The sequence below is a fragment of the Lampris incognitus genome, chromosome 9, assembly GCF_029633865.1.
Source record: "Lampris incognitus isolate fLamInc1 chromosome 9, fLamInc1.hap2, whole genome shotgun sequence".
Classification (NCBI taxonomy): domain Eukaryota; kingdom Metazoa; phylum Chordata; class Actinopteri; order Lampriformes; family Lampridae; genus Lampris; species Lampris incognitus.
Window position 1 is genome coordinate 17,919,721 of NC_079219.1, and position 18,121 is coordinate 17,937,841.

The window sequence follows — 18,121 nt, forward strand, 5'->3', positions numbered from 1 at the left end:
TCTCAGCAGTCATTGGGCGGCAGGCGGGGATACACCCTGGACAGGCCACCAGGCCATCACAGGGAGATATATCCCAATGGGAAAAAAAAATCAAATTTCTATGCAAATTGTGCCCGCAGGTTTTTAAAAAAAGTCCAGATGTCAGCCACATCAGCAACAACTTGGAAACAACACAGCAAGTTGAAGCATCCGACCATTGGAAGTTGCTCATTTAAAACACAACGGAAGAAATGAACGAGAAGTAGTTCAATTTTTGGGACTGTGAACTTAGTTCAAAATTCAAGATTGGGTTATAAGCTTGAACTAGTTCATTTTAATCTGTGGCTTGAACGTTGAGCTAGTTCTTGTGAAGTGTAAACTTGCACAAAACTGCACACACGGCAGATGCAGCAACATCAACATAAAATCCGATTATACACCCAACAAAAACTATACCCAGTAAACAATAATATTGATCTAGGCAATAGGCTACTACACCCCAAAATTGTAAATTAGCTTACGTTTGATGATTACAGTAGGAGATGACAGGGCTTGGTGTGGGTAGTGAATTGAAAATGATTCCTGAACTTGAGCTGAATTATCTTCCTCCTGCTCCTCTTTTTGTGACAAACTTAAGCAAAGTGCTTTGTTTAGCCATGATTTTTATCTTAACCTACATTACAAGCAGCTAGCTAGCTGAAAGTAGGATTCTGTTCCTCTCTGCAATGCGCAAGCTGTACATTGAGTGAAAGAGGAGGGACTGCTCGCAATCTGGCATTTGCAAAATGTACTACCACTCAAAATCTGACCTATCATCATCATTTTGTAAACAAGCAAGTAACAAGAATGTTTTATTTTTGGTTGCATAGTCAGATAATTGAACAGTATTCATTAACTAATATTCAATGGATGATCCTACAAACAAGGAAGCCTTGTTTGCTGGATTGGGTGGGCCTAGGCCCACCCAAAGCTACACAGCTGATCTAGACTTGACATGAGTTTCTGTTGGATTGACTCCTCTTTGGCTTTAGAAGTGTTGATGGTAAAATTAGTTTGTCCCACCTATTCGTTCACCAGCTGGCTCTGTGCCTTCTGGAGGATCTTGCTAGCTCGGTGGCCCTTGAGAGAAGATTTCAATTGCAGGCTCTTAGGTATAATAGCTGTAGGCCACCGTGCCGGCCACCATGCTCTGGGTGGTACGGTGGCTCAGTAGTTGTCGCTGTTGCCTCACAGCAAGAAGGTCCTGGGTTTGAACCCCGGGGTTGTCCAACCTTGGGGGTCATCCCAGGTCGCCCTGTGTGGCGTTTGCATGTTCTCCCTGTGTCTGCGGTGGGGTTTCTCCGGGTGCTCCGGTTTCCCCCACCATCAAAAAAGAAACATGGATGTTAGGGTTTATACTCCTGTCTGTGCCCCTGACCAAGGCAATGGGTAAAGAACTGGAGTTGGTCTCAGGGTGCAGCATGAAGGTGGCATCCTGCTGCTTCTAGCTACACAGATCACAGCTAGGATGGGTTAGTTTGCAGTACCTGAATTTCCCCAAGGGGATTAATAAAGGAAACGTAAAAATAATAATAAAAAAAACCCTCAAATTCCCCTTACATAGATTATGGGAACCCCACAGGAGCCTCAAGCCAATCCTACTTGTGTCAAGCCAGACCTAGTGGCACAGTTGCTTAGTTATAGCCCTTGGATACAAGTATTCATCAGAATAATACACCGAGGCTGAGTCCATATGAAAATACACTTCTTTGCAAACAGAAGAAATAATCTCTCATTCCTTGGGAAATAGATCATAGTACATGGAGAGAGAGAGGGATCAAGATCCGCCTCCCCCCTCAGTTCAGGGATGGTTGTTCCCTCTTCACATAAATGGCCTCATTAACTCCCTGTTCAAACAAGCATTCCTCCCTATCAAGGATTTGCACATCCTCGTCCTTGAAAGAGTGGCTACTAGCCTGTAGATAGGTGCAGAATGCGGGGAACATGGCCTGACATTTTAGCTCAGGCCAGGACTCCATGCATAAAAAATAGGAAAGTAAAGACTGCTGTACAGCACTGTACTTCCTAAGCCTGGCTGCTGGAAAAGCTTAGAAAAGCACCACTCGGTTAAAGCTGTATCTTCAATATGGAAATGCCTTTAGGAAATGCTTTCTTATCCCTTGGCACAACATATCAAAAAGGGCTAGTTGTGGAGAATGTGGGTGTCAGTCACACTGCCCCTCACATGCTAAGCAGGCCTTCAATCATAGCAGCTAATATCACAGCCAGGGAAAGCTTGAACAAAGAAGATTAAAACAACTTCGTTTCCAAAGGCAATATCTGGCTTTGCAGCAGGTTGTGTGTGTGTGTGTGTGTGTGTGTGTGTGTGTGTGTGTGTGTGTGTGTGTGTGTGTGTGTGTGTGTGTGTGTGTGCATTTGTTTCCTTAGCTCCAATGATAAGGTGGCTGTCCCAACAATATTCCGGGAACTCTTGCTCGATCATCCAAGCCTTACATCTTTGCTATCCTTGTTTCATGTAAGTGACATTGTTACAGGAGTGAATGAAGTTGATGCCCTGGTAAAGCCCCTCAATGAAAGACGACTGCTATTTTTACTAAAAGGAGAACAACACTGGAGACCGGATGATCACTTATGGTTTATATTAATATTAATATTAATATTAAAAAGGTAAATGTAGATGTAAATGTGTCACTCAAAGCGCACACATATTCTGATTTTTTTTTGCAGTAGCACATGCAACCAAAAAAACAAAAACAAAACACAAAAATGAATAGCTGATATCACACTTGAGACCTTTTTTTTTCAGGAAAAAGGAAAAAAAAGAACAACTCCACAGCTATATTAGGGTGTTTTTAAGATATATTACCTCCTGGTAATCTGAAAGGGATTTCAAAAATCATGCTTTTTAAATAAATACTAGCAAGGTCTAGAGCTAAAGTACTGAGATCATCAAGTGTTAAACATGCAGTGTGGATTTACTTATCTTCTTTCAGTGCTCTCCAATGAGGAAAAGCTACACCAATGGTTATTCTTTATTCTTTATTTCAAATCCCCATCAATCACTGCCTCAGTAGCAACTATTCTTCCTGGGGTCTAACAGTACAATTGTTAATTTAAAAGTCACTAAGCAAAAACAGAACATGTATATCAATATAACAGAAACATCATAGAAAGCTAAACTTATCAAACAGGTTTGAGCACTACACAAAATTCTTTATACCCATCATACCCAATTAGACACACACAATTACCATAAATGAGAAAAAAAGATTAATTAAAACAATTAAAGCAGACATAAATCATAGCAGAATACAGTAAACAGACATAAAAAAACAGACCTAATCTAAAACAGTCTCTTTCTGCTGTACATATTTTCTCAGCCTCTTCTTGAAGCCAACTCTGCTGGTAATTGAAATCAAATGTTGCGGAAGTCCATTCCAGTAGGTAATTGCCCTGTACATTAGTCTTTTTTAAGGCATCAGTTCTGGGTTTAGGCAAGGTGAGATGACCCTTCCCGGCATGTCTAATGCCATAGTCATGACCATCACTAGTAAGCAACAGCTCAGAGGAGAAGCAAACAGGTTTGCGTTGCGTTGCGTATAAATGTTTTTCATGAATAGAATCAGGCAACAAGCTAATCTCTCATTGACTCTCATCCATGACAATTCTTTATGCCTTCTTTCAACACCTTTTCTGATTGAGCAATGCAGAGCGAGCCTCGCAGCTCTATTTTGGGTAAACTGGATTTTTAGTTCTTGTTTAGATGCATTTGACCAGATTGCTGGGCAGTAGTCAAGATGTGATAAGACCAGGGATTGTATGGCTTGCTTAGTAGTTGTGTTAGTTAGAAAGTAGGCACTCCTTCTAATGATTGAAATACTTGTGCTCATTTTTGTTACAATATCATTAATGTGAGTAGCCCAAGAGAGTGTTACATCTATTGTAATCTGGCCTCCTTAACTTGTTCAATATCAGCACCTTGCAAAGAAATACACAGTCTTTGTTCCTGTTATCTCAGTTTGTCCTAGCCCAAGATAGTGTTCTTTCTTTCTTTTTTTTTAACTTTAATCCTTTCTCTGAACGCTGAGTTTCTTTTTCTCTAGAGCATTGGAAATTTTTCTAGGATGCTCCTTAGGTTTTTCTGCCAAAGCTTCCAAGCCTTAAGCTTTCTGGCAAAAAGCCCTGAAACCTAGCCAATTAGAGGCACGCGAACCCTTTCATCACACGGAAGTCCAGCACTGTCAAATCAATCATTGCTGGTTGATGTACAATGCATAACCTCTGGTGCTCCAGTGCGGGAGTATCACTCTAGACACCAGATTTAAAACTCTGGTATAATGCGAAATTCAGAGAATTTTACCTGGCAGTGATGGGGTTAATCATCATTATGTGAACTTGCTTAGCAAGTGCTTGAATGTCAAGGACATTCATTTGTATGCAAAAGTCCCACACTCTAGCTTTAATGATCTTGACATTGCAAGTCTTCATGTATAAGGCTTTAAATAAAGGCATAAAAATTAGATATACAATAAAAATGCATTTTAAAAGATTAAATGCATGAAACAAAGACATGTTAAAAATGAATTAAGAAATATAAATAAGATAAGAAAGGCCAAATTAACTGACATCAAGCTTAAAAGTCAAGCAGTGGCAACAACAACTAGACAGTAATAAATTGCTCTTTGGAGAATGCGGGCATCGATCCCGCTACCTCTCGCATGCTAAGCGAGCGCTCTACCATTTGAGCTAATTCCCCTTACACACATTCAGGGAACCTCATAGGAAGCTAAACCCTCAAACCAGACCTAAGTGTGTAGTTACTTGGTTAAAAATAGTCATCAGAATGATATACTTAAAAGAGGCCGAGTCCATTTAAAAATACACTTCTTTCCAAACAGAAGAAATGCACAACCATTCCTTGTGAAATAGAGCATGGTACATGCAGAGGGAGGGGTCAAGATTCCAAAGTGTGAGACCTGCATGCTCTGCTGAGATAGCTCAGTTGGGAGAGCTTTAGATGGAAAATCTGAAGGTCCCTGGTTCAAGCCTGGGTTTTGGCAGCCCAGCTGTTTCTGGTACATGCACTCTCTATTGTTCATAGAAAGCCAGTTCACCTCTTGTGACACATAGATCAGAGTGCTTCTAACTCCAACTTGTCAAACCTTGTGCCACAAGCTTGTAAATGCTGCTGTCTGCAGAGATTAGGGAGCGAGAGCTTCTGCAAACAAGAAAAGTACAGACTGCAGTAAAACACTTGCAAAGCCCGGCTGCTCCAAAATCTGCGAAAAGAACCTCTCAGTTAAAGGTTTATTTTCAGTATGGAAAGGCCTTCAAGAAATGCTGTCCTTGGGGCTAACACAAACAAGAAAAGTAAAGACTGCAGTAGAACACTGTTATTGATGAGCCTAGCTGCTTGAAAAGCACCTCTCAGTTAAAGATGTATCTTCAGTACAGAAAGGCCTTTAGGAAATGCTTTCTTAAGCCTTGGCACAACATATCAAAAAGGGCTAGTTGTGGAGAATGTGGGTGTCAATCAGAGGGCCATTAACATGCTAAGCGCGCCTTCGGTCATATCAGCTAATATCCCAGGCAGTTGAAGCTTAAACAAAAAAGATTCAAACAACTTTGTCCCCAAAGGCAATATCTGGCTTTGCAGCAGGTTGTGTGTGTGTGTGCGCGCACATTTGTTTTCTTAGCTCCATAATGAACTTTCTGGCAGCTTTCTGCACTCTCCAATGAGGAAAAGCTACACCAATGGTTATCCATGTTTGTCCTCGCCATCTATTACTTTCTCTTTTTTTCTTTTTTAACTTAATCCTTCCTCTGAACGCTGAGTTTCTTTTTTCTTTGGAGCATCAGAAACTGTTTGTGGACACTTCTTAGCTTTTTCCACCATTGCTAGCAAGTCCAGAAGCTTTCTAGCGGGAAGCACTGAATTCTAGCCAATTAGAGGCATCCGAAAGCTTTCATCACATGCAAGTTTAGCTCTGACAAACCAATCATTGCTTGTTGATGTACAACGCATAACCTTCGGTGCTCCAGTGCGGGAATATCACCCCAGATTTAAAACTCTGGTATAATGCGAAATACAGAGAGATTTACGTGGCAGTGATGGGATTAATCATCATTTTGGGATTTTGCTCGACAAGGCCTTTAATGTCATGGATATTAATTTATACTATGTAAAAGTCCCACACGGTAATGATCTTGACATTGCAAGTCTTAATGTATAACGCTTTAAATGAAGGTATAAAAAAGAGACATAGAATACAATAAAAATAAATTTTAAAAGATTAAATTAATGAGCTCAAGACATGTTAACAAAGAAATGAAGAGAAAAATTTAAATAGAATAAGAAAGGCCAAATAGACTGTCATCAGGCTTAAAATTCAAGCAATAGTAGCATTATTTTGATCATCTTTAGTAAAGGCAGCACTGACTAGACAGCAAGAAATTGCTCTTTGGAGAATGCTGGCATCAATCCCGCTACCTCTCGCATGCTAAGTGAGCATTCTACCATTTGAGCTAATTCCCCTTATGCTCCTTAAGTTAACCCCACAGGAGGCTGACATCTCAAGCCAGACCTAGTTGTGTAGTTACATAGTTATAGCCCTTGGTTCTAAGTATTCATGAGAACAATATACTTAAATGAGGCCGAGTCCATTTGAAAATATACTTCTTTGCAATTAAAAGAAATGCCCTCCCATTCCTTGTGAAATAGATGATAGTACATGGAGAGTGAGGGATCAACATTCCAAAGCGTAACTATTGGAACAGAGCCAAAATAGCTCAGTTGGCAGAGTGTAGGAAAGAAGATCTAAAGGTGCCTGGTTCAAGCCTGTCCTTCTTCATCCATGCTGGTACATTCACTTTCTCTTGTTCATTGAAAGCTAATTCACACAGATCAGAGAGTGCCTCTAATTCAGTGCTTGCATTCCAACTTGTTAACCTTTAGCCTAGAGCTTGTAAATGCTGCTGTCTGGAGAGATTTGGCAGGAGCGGCTTCCACAAACAAGAAAAACAGACACTGCAGTACAACACCTTACTCACGAAGACGGCCCTTCCAAAATCCTGGGAAAGCATCTGTCAGTTAAAGGTGTATCTTCATTAAGGAAAGGCCTTCAGCAATTTTTTTGTAAGCCTTTGGGTTTCCACAAACAAGAAAAGTACAGACTGCAGTAGAACACTATTTGCTAAGCTCGGCTGTTCGAAAAGACAGGTAAAGAAAATCTCAGTTAAAGGTGTATCTTCAGTGTGGAAGGGCCTTTAGGAAATGCTTTCTTAAGCCTTGGCACAACATATCAAAAAGGGTTAGCTGTGAGACTGTGGGTGTCAATCTCACTGTCCCTCACATGGTAAGCAAGCCTTCAATCATCGCAGCTAATATCATAGGCAGGTAAAGATTTAACAAAGACGATTCAAACAACTTTGTTCCCAAAGTCAATATCTGGCTTTGCAGCAGGTTGTGTGTGTGTATGCATTTGTTTTCTTAGCTCCACAAATGAGGTGTCTGTCCCAACAATATTCTAGAACCTCTTGCTTGATCATCCAAGCCATACATCTTTGTTATTCTTGGTTCTGGTAAACGACATTGTTACTGGAGTGAATGAAGTTAAATCCCTGGTCTAACCCTTCAATGAAAGATACGTGTGCTAGTTTTACTGAAAGGACAACAACACTGGAGATTGGGTAATCAGTGAGGTATTTGTATTGGATCATATTGATTGCTGGTCTATATACAACACATAACTGCCGGTGCTCCAGTGCGGGAATGTCCCCCCATACACCAGATTTAAAACTCAGGTATAATGTGAAATACAGAGAGATTTACCTGGCGGTTATAGCCTTAATCATCATTTTGGGAATTTGTTCAGCAATGGCTTGAATGTCACAGACATTAATTTGTTTGTAAAAGCCCCACACTCTAGCTTTACTGATCTTGAGATTGCAAGTCTTCATTTACAAGGCTTTAAAAGAGATATAGAATACAATAAAAACACATTTTAAAAGATTAAATTAATGAGATAAAGATATGTTAAAGAAATTAAGAGGAAAAAATGCAAATAGAATAAGAAAGGCCAAAGCAACTGTCATCAGGCTTACAACTCAAGCAACTGCAGCATTATTTTGATCATCTTGAGTATTAAGCAAAGGAAACACTGACTAGACAGCAAGAAATTGTTCTTTGGAGAATGCGGGCATCGATCCCGCTACCTCTCGCATGCTAAGCGAGCGCTCTACCATTTGAGCTAATTCCCCTTATGCTCCTTTAGGGAGCCTCACAGAAGACTAATGCCTCAAGCCAGACCTAGTTATGTAATTACTTAGTTATAGCCCTTGGTTATAAATATTCATGCAAATAATATTACTTAAATGAGGCCGAGTCTATTTGAAAATACATTTCTTTACAATTAAAAGAAATGCCCTCCCATTCCTTGAGAAATAGACGATAGTACATGGAGAGTGAGGGATCAAGATTCCAAAGCGTAAGTGCTGCAGCAGAGCCAAAATAGCTCAGTTTGCAGAGTGTAGGACTGAAGAGTCTAAGGTCCCTGGTTCAAGCCTGACCTTCGGTATGCATGCTGGTACATGTATTCTTTCTTGTTCATTGAAAGCTAATTCACACAGATCAGAGAGTGCTTCTAATTCAGTGCTTGCATTCCTCCTTGTTAACCCTTTAGCCTAGAGCTTGAAAATGCTGCTGTCTGGAGAGATTTGGCAGGGGTGACTTCCACAAACAAGAAAAATAGACACTGCAGTACAACACCTTACTCACGAAGATGACCGTTCCAAAATCCTGGGAAAGCATCTGTCAGTTAAAGGTGTATCTTCATTAAGGAAAAGCCTTCAGGAATTTTTTTTTTTGTAAGCCTTTGGGTTTCCACAAACAAGAAAAGTACAGACTGCAGTAGAACACTGTACTTGCTAAGCTCGGCTGCTCGAAAAGACAGGTAAAGAAAATCTCAGTTAAAGGTGTATCTTCAGTGTGGAAGGGCCTTTAGGAAATGCTTTCTTAAGCCTTGGCACGACATATCAAAAAGTGTTAGCTGCGAGAATGTGGGTGTCAATCTCACTGTCCCTCACATGGTAAGCAAACCTTCAATCATCGCAGCTAATATCATAGGCAGGTAAAGATTTAACAAAGATGATTCAAACAACTTTGCTCCCAAAGGCAATATCGGGCTTTGCAGCAGGCTGTGTGCGTATGCATTTGTTTTCTTAGCTCCACAAATGAGGTGTCTGTCCCAACAATATTCTATAACCTCTTGCTCGATCATCCAAGCCATACATCTTTGTTATTCTTGCTTCTGGTAAACGACATTGTTACTGGAGTGAATCAAGTTAATTCCATGGTCTAACCCTTCAATGAAAGATACATGTGTGCTAGTTTTACTGGAAGGACAACAACACTGGAGATTGGGTAATCAGTGAGGTATTTGTATTGGATTATATTGATATTAATTCCATATTAATATTAAAAAGTCAAATGTAGATGTCAATGTGCCCCGACATCACACACAAATTCAGATTTTTTTGCAGTAGCACATACAATGAGAAACATCTACGAATGGTTGATATTATACCACAGACCCTTAATTTTAGATGAAAAAACTCCAAAGCTATTTTTAGGATGCTTCTAAGATATATTACCTCCTGATAACCTGAAATGGATTTCAAAAATCATGCTATTTAAATAAAAGGTAGCAAGGTCTAAAGCTAAAGTATTGTGATCATCATCATCATCATCATCAACCTTTATTTTAATAGGCAGGTTAATTAAGAGCAAACTCTTATTTACAATAACGGCCTATGTTGGGGGTAAGTGCCCCCTAGGGGAAGGGGATGGGGAGTAAAATAAAGAGAGGTAAAAACAAGGAACAGCAGTGACATGAAAGGCCAAGTACACAGATGTGGACATCACAATCAGTACAACAAAACATTCATAGTGGTCATACTTACATCTGCAGAGGAACAAGGCTGACATATAGCAACAGGTAGGACATAGCACACACGTTCACGCACAGTAGAGCAGTAGCAGCAAATATGGAATAACCCAGGAGTTGGTTAATACACGTAAGCAGTGGTGGCAACATATGACACATCCAATGGCAACGTGATTGTGATTGTTGGTTGTCCATCGTGCCCGATGATGACCATCTTCTTCTATTTGTGGGTCCTTTGAGGACTCAGATAGCAGAAGATACCTGCGCAGAGATGGTTTTTAAAGTGGCATGGGGGGTGTGCTTCTCCCGACGCCACATGACTTGATTGTAGAGGAGATGGTTCCGATGGCAAGGGGGATCCCTAGACGACCGGCACCTCCACACAACTGCAGGGGGCTGCCGGAAATCCAGTTTTTCGGAAACCGCCTCGAAGTGTGCCGCCACAGCTTGCTTTTCTGTTGGGGTAAGCTCCCTTAGCCTTATGTCTTCCCAGACTCACCCACAAGGCAGCGGGGCAGTGGTTGATAGGTGCCAGGGTGTGTCCACCAGGGTGGGCCTGCACACCATATCTCTGGGGCCCACTGCTGCTCCGAGATCCCCTGCCAAGTTAGCCTGGGGCCGCAAGACCCCAGTTACCATGTGTGGCCACGGGGAGGCCTGGCAGGAGTCTTGGTGAAGGAGAGGCTATGTACTGGCAAGGGAAGGCTTACACGCTAGGATGCTTCCCTATTCGCCACAAAGGCTAGCCAGCGGCAGCAAGCTAAGGGCAAGAAGGACACAAGCGGGTTGGAAGAACACATGGACCTTCCCTCCAACTACACACTGCTGCACTAGATGCATCACAACACCCTGTGTGTAGGTACACACACACACACAATGGCAACGTACAACACACACATAAAGCATTAATGGTATTGGCAGCATACAGTATCAGCAGGATTAGACAGTGGACAGTTAAGTACAGCAGACAGCACAATTAATGGGACAGTATAGCAGGCAGTTAGGAGGCAAGCAGACATACAACTCAGTCAGTTAGGATATACAGCACATGTAGCGGCGATAAAGCAGACAGCAGGGGTGTAGCAACAGGTTATGACATACCGCACGTTTAGCACGGTTTAAAAACAGACGGGGGGGGGGCAGCAGGTTAGGCTATGACATACAGGCAGAGTATACAACAATCATGGGAGCAGGAGGACAGACACACAGTAATGGTGGCAAGGAGTTGGCTCAGGTAAAACAGCTGCAAGAGTGCACGAGTGTATTTGTTATGGTTTCCCTAAAGGAACGGACGGAGATGAATTTCAGCCAGAGATGAATCATCAAGTGTTAAACCTGAAGTGGGGATGATTTTTCTCTTCTTTCTGGCAGCGGGAGTAATTACGTTTCTGCTTTCAGTGCTCTCCGATGAGGAAAAGCCACACCAATGGTTATCTGTGTTGGGCCTTGCCATCTATTGCTTTCTCTTTTTTTTATTACTTTAATCCTTCCTCTGAAGGCTGAGTTTCTTTTTTCTTTGTAGTATCAGAAACTTTTCTTGGACGCTACTTAGGTTTTTCCCCCATAGTTTCCAAGCCCAGAAGTTTTCTGGTACAAAGCCCTGAAGCCTAACCAATTAGAGACATTAAAACACTTTCAACACATGGAAGCTTAGCTCTGGCAAATCAGACATTGCTGGTTGCTATACAACACATATCAGCCGGTGCTCCAGTGTGGGAATGTCACCCCAGATACAAGATTTAAAGCTCAGGTATAATGTGAAATACAGAGAGATTTATCTGGCAGTGATAGCCTTAATCATCACTTTGGGAATTTGTTCAGCAAGAGCTTGAATGTCATGGACTTTCATTTGTATGTAGAGGTCCCAGACTCTAGCTTTAATGATCTTGACATTGTAAGTCCTCGTGTACGAGGCTACAAATAAAGGCATAAAAAATAATAAAAAAACATATAGAATACAATAAAAATAAATTTTAAAAGATTAAATGAATGAGATAAAGATATGTTTACAAAGAAATTAAGCGAAAAAATGTAAATAAAATAAGAAAGGCCAAAGCAACTGTCATCAGACTTAAAACTCAAGCAAAGGTAAAATTATTTTGATCATCTCGAGTCTTCAGCAAAGGAAACACTGACTAGACAGCAAGAAGTTGCTCTTTGGAGAATGCGGGCATCGATCCCGCTACCTCTCGCATGCTAAGCGAGCGCTCTACCATTTGAGCTAATTCCCCTTCTGCTCCTTCAGGGAACCTCACAGAAGCCTAGCACTTCAAGCCAAACCTAGTTGTGTAGTTACGTCGTTATAGCCCTTGGGTGTAAGTATTCATGAGAATAATATACTTAAATGAGGCTGAGTCCATTTGAAAATACACTTCTTTATGATTAAAAGAAATGCTCCCCTATTCCTTGAGAAATGGTTCATAGTGGAGAGTGAGGGGTCAACATTCCAAACCGTAACTCTTCCATGCAGTGCCAAAATAGCTCAGTTGGGAGAGTGTAGGAATGAAGATCTAAAGTTTCCTGGCTTTTAGCAACCATGCTGTTACTGGTACATGCACTCTCTCTTGTTCATAGAAAGCTAATTCACACAGATCAGAGAGTGCTTCTAATTCAGTGCTTGCATTCCTCCTTGTTAACCCTTTAGCCTAGAGCTTGAAAATGCTGCTGTCTGGAGAGATTTGGCAGAGGTGGCTTCCACAAACAAGAAAAATAGACACTGCAGTACAACACCTTACTCACGAAGACGACCGTTCCAAAATCCTGGGAAAGAATCTGTCAGTTAAAGGTGTATCTTCATTAAGGAAAGGCCTTCAGGAATTTTTTTTTAAGCCTTTGGGTTTCCACAAACAAGAAAAGTACAGACTGCAGTAGAACACTACTTGCTAAGCTCGGCTGCTCGAAAAGACAGGTAAAGAAAATCTCAGTTAAAGGTATGTCTTCAGTGTGGAAAGGCCTTCAGGAAATGCTTTCTTAAGCCTTGGCACAACATATCAAAAAGGGTTAGCTGTGAGAATGTGGGTGTCAATCTCACTGCCCCTCACATGGTAAGCAAGCCTTCAATCATCGCAGCTAATATCACAGGCAGGTAAAGATTTAACAAAGACGATTCAAACAACTTTGTTCCCAAAGTCAATATCTGGCTTTGCAGCAGGTTGTGTGTGTGTATGCATTTGTTTTCTTCACTCCACAAATGAGGTGTCTGTCCCAACAATATTCTAGAACCTCTTGCTTGATCATCCAAGCCATACATCTTTGCTATTCTTGGTTCTGGTAAACGACATTGTTACTGGAGTGAATGAAGTTAATTCCATGGTCTAACCCTTCATTGAAAGATAGATGTGTGCTAGTTTTACTGAAAGGACAACAACACTGGAGATTGGGTAATCAGTGAGGTATTTGTATTGGATCATATTGATTGCTGGTCGATATACAACACATAACTGCCGGTGCTCCAGTGCGGGAATGTCACCCCATACACCAGATTTAAAACTCAGGTATAATGTGAAATACAGAGAGATTTACCTGGCGGTTATAGCCTTAATCATCATTTTGGGAATTTGTTCAGCAATGGCTCTAATGTCACAGACATTAATTTGTTTGTAAAAGCCCCACACTCTAGCTTTACTGATCTTGAGATTGCAAGTCTTCATGTACAAGGCTTTAAAAGAGATATAGAATACAATAAAAATACATTTTAAAAGATTAAATTAATGAGATAAAGATATGTTAAAGAAATTAAGAGGAAAAAATGTAAACAGAATAAGAAAGGCCAAAGCAACTGTCATCAGGCTTATAACTCAAGCAATTGCAGCATTATTTTGATCATCTTGAGTATTAAGCAAAGGAAACACTGACTAGACAGCAAGAAATTGTTCTTTGGAGAATGCGGGCATCGATCCTGCTACCTCTCGCATGCTAAGCGAGCGCTCTACCATTTGACCTAATTCCCCTTATGCTATTTAAGGGAGCCTCACAGAAGGCTAATGCCTCAAGCCAGACCTAGTTATGTAGTTACTTAGTTATAGCCCTTGGTTATAAGTATTCATGCAAATAATATTACTTAAATGAGGCCGAGTCTATTTGAAAATACACTTCTTTATGATTAAAAGAAATGCTCCCCTATTACTTGAGAAATAGTTCATAGTACATGGAGAGTGAGGGATCAAGATTCCAAAGCGTAACTGCTGCACCAGAGCCAAAATAGCTCAATTGGCAGAGTGTAGGACTGAAGAGCTAAAGGTCTCTGGTTCAAGCCTGGCCTTCGGCATCTGTGCTGGTACATGTATTCTCTCTTGCTCATAGAAAGCTAATTCACACAGATCAGAGAGTGCTTCTAATTCAGTGCTTGCATTCCAACTTGTTAACCTTTTAGCCTAGAGCTTGAAAATGCTGCTGTCTGGAGAGATTTGGCAGGAACGGCTTCCACAAACAAGAAAAACAGACACTATAGTACAACACCTTACTCAAGAAGATGGCCGTTCCAAAATCCTGGGAAAGCATCTGTCAGTTAAAGGTGTATCTTCATTAAGGAAAGGCCTTCAGCAATTTCTTTTTAAGCCTTTGGGTTTCCACAAACAAGAAAAGTACAGACTGCAGTAGAACACTATTTGCTAAGCTCGGCTGCTCGAAAAGACAGGTAAAGAAAATCTCAGTTAAAGGTGTATCTTCAGTGTGGAAGGGCCTTTAGGAAATGCGTTCTTAAGCCTTGGCACAACATATCAAAAAGGGTTAGCTGTGAGAATGTGGGTGTCAATCTCACTGTCCCTCACATGGTAAGCAAGCCTTCAATCATCGCAGCTAATATCATAGGCAGGTAAAGATTTAACAAAGACGATTCAAACAACTTTGTTCCCAAAGGCAATATCTGGCTTTGCAGCAGGTTGTGTGTGTGTATGCATTTGTTTTCTTAGCTCCACAAATGAGGTGTCTGTCCCAACAATATTCTAGAACCTCTTGCTCGATCATCCAAGCCATACATCTTTGTTATTCTTGGTTCTGCTAAATGACATTGTTACTGGAGTGAATGAAGTTAATTCCATGGTCTAACCCTTCAATGAAAGATATGTGTGCTAGTTTTACTGAAAGGACAACAACACTGGAGATTGGGTAATCAGTGAGGTATTTGTACTGGATCATATTGATTGCTGGTTGATATACAACACATAACTGCCGGTGCTCCAGTGCGGGAATGTCACCCCATACACCAGATTTAAAACTCAGGTATAATGTGAAATACAGAGAGATTTACCTGGCGGTTATAGCCTTAATCATCATTTTGGGAATTTGTTCAGCAATGGCTTGAATGTCACAGACATTAATTTGTTTGTAAAAGCCCCACACTCTAGCTTTACTGATCTTGAGATTGCAAGTCTTCATGTACAAGGCTTTAAAAGAGATATAGAATACAATAAAAATACATTTTAAAAGATTAAATTAATGAGATAAAGATATGTTAAAGAAATGAAGAGGAAAAAATGTAAATAGAATAAGAAAGGCCAAAGCAACTGTCATCAGGCTTATAACTCAAGCAACTGCAGCATTATTTTGATCATCTTGAGTATTAAGCAAAGGAAACAATGACTAGACAGCAAGAAATTGTTCTTTGGAGAATGCGGGCATCGATCCCGCTACCTCTCGCATGCTAAGCGAGCGCTCTACCATTTGAGCTAATTCCCCTTACGCTCCTAAAGGGAGCCTCACAGAAAGCTAACGCCTCAAACCAGACCTAGTTATGTAGTTACTTAGTTATAGCCCTTGGTTATAAGTATTCATGCAAATAATATTACTTAAATGAGGCCGAGTCTATTTGAAAATACACTTCTTTACAATTAAAAGAAATGCCCTCCCATTCCTTGAGAAATAGATGATAGTGCATGGAGAGTGAGGGATCGAGATCCCAAAGCGTAACTGCTACAGCAGAGCCAAAATAGCTCAGTTGGCAGAGCGTAGGAATAAAGAGCCTGAGGTCCCTGGTTCAAGCCTGACCTTCGGCATGCATGCTGGTACATGTATTCTCTCTTGTTCATTGAAAGCTAATTCACACGGATCAGAGAGTGCTTCTAATTCAGTGCTTGCATTCCTCCTTGCTAGCCTTTTAGCCTAGAGCTTGAAAATGCTGCTGTCTGGAGAGATTTGGCAGGGGTGGCTTCCACAAACAAGAAAAATTGACACTGCAGTACAACACCTTACTCACGAAGACGACCGTTCCAAAATCCTGGGAAAGCATCTGTCAGTTAAAGGTGTATCTTCATTAAGGAAAGGCCTTCAGCAATTTCTTTTTAAGCCTTTGGGTTTCCACAAACAAGAAAAGTACAGACTGCAGTAGAACACTGTACTTGCTGAACTCGGCTGTTCGAAAAGACAGGTAAAGAAAATCTCAGTTAAAGGTGTATCTTCAGTGTGGAAAGGCCTTTAGGAAATGCTTTCTTAAGCCTTGGCACGACATATCAAAAAGGGTTAGCTGTGAGAATGTGGGTGTCAATCTCACTGTCCCTCACATGGTACGCAAGCCTTCAATCATCGCAGCTAATATCATAGGCAGGTAAAGATTTAACAAAGACGAGTCAAACAACTTTGTTCCCAAAGTCAATATCTGGCTTTGCAGCAGGTTGTGTGTGTGTATGCATTTGTTTTCTTAGCTCCACAAATGAGTTGTCTGTCCCAACAATATTCTAGAACCTCTTGCTCGATCATCCAAGCCATACATCTTTGTTATTCTTGGTTCTGGTAAATGACATTGTTACTGGAGTGAATGAAGTTAATTCCATGGTCTAACCCTTCAATGAAAGATATGTGTGCTAGTTTTACTGAAAGGACAACAACACTGGAGATTGGGTAATCAGTGAGGTATTTGTACTGGATCATATTGATTGCTGGTTGATATACAACACATAACTGCCGGTGCTCCAGTGCGGGAATGTCACCCCATACACCAGATTTAAAACTCAGGTATAATGTGAAATACAGAGAGATTTACCTGGCGGTTATAGCCTTAATCATCATTTTGGGAATTTGTTCAGCAATGGCTCTAATGTCACAGACATTAATTTGTTTGTAAAAGCCCCACACTCTAGCTTTACTGATCTTGAGATTGCAAGTCTTCATGTACAAGGCTTTAAAAGAGATATAGAATACAATAAAAATACATTTTAAAAGATTAAATTAATGAGATAAAGATATGTTAAAGAAATGAAGAGGAAAAAATGTAAATAGAATAAGAAAGGCCAAAGCAACTGTCATCAGGCTTATAACTCAAGCAACTGCAGCATTATTTTGATCATCTTGAGTATTAAGCAAAGGAAACAATGACTAGACAGCAAGAAATTGTTCTTTGGAGAATGCGGGCATCGATCCCGCTACCTCTCGCATGCTAAGCGAGCGCTCTACCATTTGAGCTAATTCCCCTTATGCTCCTGAAGGGAGCCTCACAGAAAGCTAACGCCTCAAACCAGACCTAGTTATGTAGTTACTTAGTTATAGCCCTTGGTTATAAGTATTCATGCAAATAATATTACTTAAATGAGGCCGAGTCTATTTGAAAATACACTTCTTTACAATTAAAAGAAATGCCCTCCCATTCCTTGAGAAATAGATGATAGTGCATGGAGAGTGAGGGATCGAGATCCCAAAGCGTAACTGCTACAGCAGAGCCAAAATAGCTCAGTTGGCAGAGCGTAGGAATAAAGAGCCTGAGGTCCCTGGTTCAAGCCTGACCTTCGGCATGCATGCTGGTACATGTATTCTCTCTTGTTCATTGAAAGCTAATTCACACGGATCAGAGAGTGCTTCTAATTCAGTGCTTGCATTCCTCCTTGCTAGCCTTTTAGCCTAGAGCTTGAAAATGCTGCTGTCTGGAGAGATTTGGCAGGGGTGGCTTCCACAAACAAGAAAAATTGACACTGCAGTACAACACCTTACTCACGAAGACGACCGTTCCAAAATCCTGGGAAAGCATCTGTCAGTTAAAGGTGTATCTTCATTAAGGAAAGGCCTTCAGCAATTTCTTTTTAAGCCTTTGGGTTTCCACAAACAAGAAAAGTACAGACTGCAGTAGAACACTGTACTTGCTGAACTCGGCTGTTCGAAAAGACAGGTAAAGAAAATCTCAGTTAAAGGTGTATCTTCAGTGTGGAAAGGCCTTTAGGAAATGCTTTCTTAAGCCTTGGCACGACATATCAAAAAGGGTTAGCTGTGAGAAT

At 40.8% G+C, this 18,121-nt stretch overlaps 6 non-coding genes across 6 annotated transcripts; 1 reads left to right on the forward strand and 5 right to left on the reverse strand.

The window, feature by feature from the left end:
• Positions 1-4,662: 4,662 nt before the first annotated feature.
• trnaa-agc (transfer RNA alanine (anticodon AGC)) lies at positions 4,663-4,735 on the reverse strand. The gene has a single exon. It is a non-coding gene; the product is annotated as a tRNA-Ala (tRNA).
• A 231-nt stretch (positions 4,736-4,966) lies between these two features.
• Positions 4,967-5,039, forward strand: trnaf-gaa (transfer RNA phenylalanine (anticodon GAA)). Its single transcript has one exon. It is a non-coding gene; the product is annotated as a tRNA-Phe (tRNA).
• Positions 5,040-8,165: 3,126 nt separating this feature from the next.
• Positions 8,166-8,238, reverse strand: trnaa-agc (transfer RNA alanine (anticodon AGC)). Its single transcript has one exon. It is a non-coding gene; the product is annotated as a tRNA-Ala (tRNA).
• A 3,843-nt stretch (positions 8,239-12,081) lies between these two features.
• trnaa-agc (transfer RNA alanine (anticodon AGC)) lies at positions 12,082-12,154 on the reverse strand. Its single transcript has one exon. It is a non-coding gene; the product is annotated as a tRNA-Ala (tRNA).
• Positions 12,155-15,526: 3,372 nt separating this feature from the next.
• Positions 15,527-15,599, reverse strand: trnaa-agc (transfer RNA alanine (anticodon AGC)). The gene has a single exon. It is a non-coding gene; the product is annotated as a tRNA-Ala (tRNA).
• Positions 15,600-17,254: 1,655 nt separating this feature from the next.
• On the reverse strand, positions 17,255-17,327 carry trnaa-agc (transfer RNA alanine (anticodon AGC)). Its single transcript has one exon. It is a non-coding gene; the product is annotated as a tRNA-Ala (tRNA).
• Between the last annotated feature and the right edge of the window lie 794 nt (positions 17,328-18,121).